This window comes from Hemiscyllium ocellatum, unplaced genomic scaffold, assembly GCF_020745735.1.
Source record: "Hemiscyllium ocellatum isolate sHemOce1 unplaced genomic scaffold, sHemOce1.pat.X.cur. scaffold_364_pat_ctg1, whole genome shotgun sequence".
Classification (NCBI taxonomy): domain Eukaryota; kingdom Metazoa; phylum Chordata; class Chondrichthyes; order Orectolobiformes; family Hemiscylliidae; genus Hemiscyllium; species Hemiscyllium ocellatum.
The window spans coordinates 644,464-649,067 of NW_026868533.1; positions in this window are offsets into that span (position 1 = coordinate 644,464).

The window sequence follows — 4,604 nt, forward strand, 5'->3', positions numbered from 1 at the left end:
CAATTATACAGGATGTTGGTAAGGCTACAGTTGGAGTATTGGGTTAGGTTTTGCTCTCCTTGCTCTAGAAAAGATATTATTGAATTAGAAATAGCGTAGAAGAAATTTCAGAGATGTTTCCTGGGCTAAAGGGTTTAAGTTATATAGAGAAGTTGGACAGGTTAGAACTTATTTCTTTACAGCCTAGGAAACTGTAGGGGGTTCTTATATAAGTGTAGATAGTTTGTGAGAAGATTTGTAGCTCGAGTGTTCATTGTTGTGGTTCTGTTCGCCAAGCTGGGGATTTGTGTTGCAGGCGTTACACCGGACAGCTGGAACTGACAACTGGAAGCGGCAGATACAAACCATTATAAATGCTGGAGGAAACATCACAGAAGCGCTTCACAGGAGACCCCCAAGTATTGAGGATGTCACCTAGGCAGGGGACGAAACGTCTGCAACGCCAATTCACAGCTCGGCGAACAGAACCACAACAAGAAGTGTATGGGGTGAATACTTCATTTTTTTCCGCAAGGTTGGAGAATCGAGGACTAGAGGAAATCCGTCAATGCTTCGAGAGGAATAAAATAAAAATTAACCCGTAGGGGCAACTTTTTTTACAGAGAGTATGGTACACATATGGACTGAGCTGCCATTGGAAGTGGTTGAGGTGCGTACAATAACAACATTGAAAAGGCATTTGAACAAGTACACAGATAGGAAAATATTAAAGGATACAGAGCAAGGGCAGAGAAATTGGATGAGTGTGGATGGACATTTTGTTCGGCATGGAACAGCTGGGCAGAAGGGCCTGTTTCCGTCTGTAGAACTATATGACTGTAAATACGTGTGTTTCGGGATAGAGACCGGGAGGGGGAGACTGAGAAAAAATGTCATGGAAAGATATGTTCACTGTTTCCAGAATGCTGAAATGAAGACATTTTGATAGTATCATGCAATACGGGTCAGTATTATGAAGACTTATGAGTGAATGGTATATTAGTATGAGTTCAGGCGATGGAGAGTTATGAATGAGCATTTGTCCTGCAGCTTTGTAACTGGGAGGGAGGACAGCAGAGTCTTCGACACATTGAGCTGTATAAATCAGTAATTTGTCTCAGTTTCATTTTCGTTGAGTGTGACAGAGGGATTGTCTGCACAAAGCTGAGCTAGTTTTGTGGTGCTATTGTATCGAATTCGCCTCATTAGCTACCCATCCCACCCCATGGTGTCCCTCTCATTCAATACCAGCCCAATTCTCCGACCCATCATGATTGACCAGACGGCACTCCGGCACTTTTACCCCAGTTTTCTTCAAGTGCCTGTTTAAGGGCATTTCCCATGGAACGCACTCTCCTAACAATATATTCCATCTGCTTTATACTTTCATACGACAGTCAGCATGCTTTACACAGACCAAACAAAAAATCTACACTCATTTTATGGTTATAGATGTCCAATCACACTTAGTAATTCTGGTTATTTCACTTGACTCACCTTAATGATATTAAATCAAAGACAGCTTCTTAACACGTCTTGTTATAAAATATAATTTCGAGCAGAGAACGTTTTTAACCTCAGCCATTATCTTGACCGTTATCGGAATTGTACCATGTTCATTGTTATGAAAGTTTCTCTTGCCCTTTCCCTGTGACTATTTCTGTCTGTGACAGTTGCACTGTCTCTCACTCAGTTAGTTGGACGGCAGGTTTGTGATACAGAGGGAGGCCAAAAGCACAGGTTCAATTCCTCACACTGACAGAGGTTACCATGAAGGGGACGCTCTCTCAACCTCAACCTCACCCCATCACCCGAGATTTGGTGACCCTCAGGGTAAACCAGCATGAGTGGTCGCTCCAATGAGAGTTCTTTGGGACTCTATTCTTTCAATGTTAGCATTTTATTCTTTTAAAAAAGTAATCTTATTGAAAACAGATATTTTATATTATCATAAACGAATAACAACACAACTCAAATAACTGAACAAAATTACACTCTTGTGCATGTACAAAAAAAACAAGTTAAAAACACAAAATGGACAGAAGAAAAACAAGAATAAACAATAAGTAATGAATAAATAGTACACCTCAGCATAACAAAACGATAACTCTCGTTCTTCAAGAGCATTAACTGATACGCATTTTTATGTTCATAATTGTTCCTTGCTGGATTTTAGATTCATTAGACAATATCGTCATGGCTATATAAAAGCCCTTCTTAATGTGACAGATAAACCTGCATCGTGGTAATCCAAAAAGGGCTGCCATGTCTCATATAAATCTCAGTTTTTTAATGCATCATACTGGTGAGAAAGTCCGAAGGGATATTCTCCATGAAGATCTTACGACAACACAACAGACCCAGGGTTTTCAGACATCCAACACAACAGAACATGTTTTCCAACACAGAAAGTAAGGATATTTTTTTTTCGTCATGTGCATCTGCTTAAGGTACCCTGAGCAGGCCCAGGATGAGAAAAACCGGGTCCATCTCCAATTCAGTCCCCAATACCTACTCTATCACAGCTACCACAGTGCTCCAATATATATGAAGCCTGCAGCATGACAACAAGCAATGAGTAAGAGTGTCTGTAGTCATTCTGCACTTACGACAGGCTGAAGATAATCCCACTTCGCATTTTTAGAGTCAGTCTCGGGTCAGATAGACACTATGAAGAATTTTCAACTGCCTGGAATGGGTCCTATTACAGATCAAAATCCTTCGAGCATTTTAACAAATATCCTCCCATCTCTCCGAGGTGTTCTGAACCCCCAGCTATCTCTCTTGCAGACATCACAACGCTGCACAGTCTCGTCTGAGGGGACACACTCCAACTAATGATAAAGGGTACTGGCAGCGAATGTATTCTAAGCAATAAGCACCCACTTCTCTCTATCGGATCTGTGAGAGTCTGCTGAAGGTATATTTTTTTAAATCAAATTTCTGATCTGGATAAAAAAAACAGAAGAGGTCCCTACTAGGTAGTCCATACATACGAGTTATTTGATCAAATGATGTCATTCTTTCTCCCCCAAGTAACACGTGGTGGCTCAGTAGTTAGCACAGCAGCCTCACAGCACCAGGATCCAAAGATGTGCAGGTTAGATGAATTGGCTATTGATAAATAACCCATTGTGTTCAGGGATGTGTAGGTTGGAGCATTAGTCAGGGTAAATATAGGATACTAGGGGAATGGGTCTGGGTGGGTCGAAGTCGACTTGTTGCGCCCAAGGGCTTGTTTCCACACTGTAGGGATTCTATTAATTCTAAATCACTCAAGCAAGTCGCACCCCTGGCTTCCCACAGTTTAAACATGGAATCCATTATCCCCGGTTGGCAACTTGTTATACCAATTATAGGGGTAAGCAGCATAGTTTTGGCTATATTGCCCTCGACCTGACATATTGGCATTCATGCTTTAACTTTATTGATAGTTATTGGGTTATAACAATACTCCATAAATGTTGTCATTTTGCCTAACAACAACAGACTAGTAAAGGTTCACTTTGTCTGAGAGGGTTCAAAATCTAACCGTATTGACACCGAGTCCTCAGTGGCCCAGAGATTAACATAGGATAATAAAAAGCTTAATTGATAGCTTTTAATCTGGGAGATCTACTCTCCACACTCGGTGGGGTAGTTGTAATTTGGTTAGTTTGATAAAGAGTCGCTTATGGTGCCAAATAAAAGAAGCAAACCTGCCATTAGGTATCCTAAATATCTGTCTGGGAAACATCAAAGGAAGCATGCACACGGGGTATAGGAAATTAGGAAGGACATTCATTTGAAGAACAGCTATCCGACCTAGCCAGGATGTTGGAAGTGCATCCGATCTTTGAAGGTCTTGTTTAATTTTGTCAAACAAATGGACATAGTTCACATTAAATAAATGATCAAAGATGGATGTAATGAATATACTGAAATAGGGAAATCACCCCCGTGACCATTTAAAAGGAAACCAGGGTTTGTCTTCAACATCAGGTATTTCCCTGGACCTCCCAGAGGCATGGCCACAAACTTTGTAAAATTAATCTTATAGCCCGGAAAGGTGATAAGCGAATTAATGCATTACATCACGTGAGCTGCCGAAACTGTGGGATTTGAAAAAATCATAAGACCCTCATCTGCATGCAACATAATCTTATGTTACTTCGATCTTACTTCTGGAGCAGGAATGTTGGGATAATATTCCCAATTGTGTAGGATGCCACCGAATCTAAGATTGTTGCAGGGATGGGGAAGAGATCAACCCTCGACTGCCATTTCTGCGGGTTAAAGGAGAAAATAAAATCTCTACTTGTGTGGCATATCTGCCTCCAGTCATCTACCAGCTCTAATTCTGGACACAAATCCACTAATTGCTTGTCCACCGTGGGTCCATAAGACAGTTGAAATCTCCCTCTACAGTTATGTGCCACGATGGAAGATAACTTAATTTGGAAAATGCATCTACCAGGAGTTTAAGATTGCGCACGGGGGCGGGGGGGGGGGGGGGGGGTGGTGGCAATAAACATCCAAAATACTGTATTACTTCCCATAGTTCAGGACTTTGGGGATGATGATCCTCCCGTGAGTGTCTAATGCAATCTAATAATTTAAATGGAAGATTCTTCTTCACTAGGATG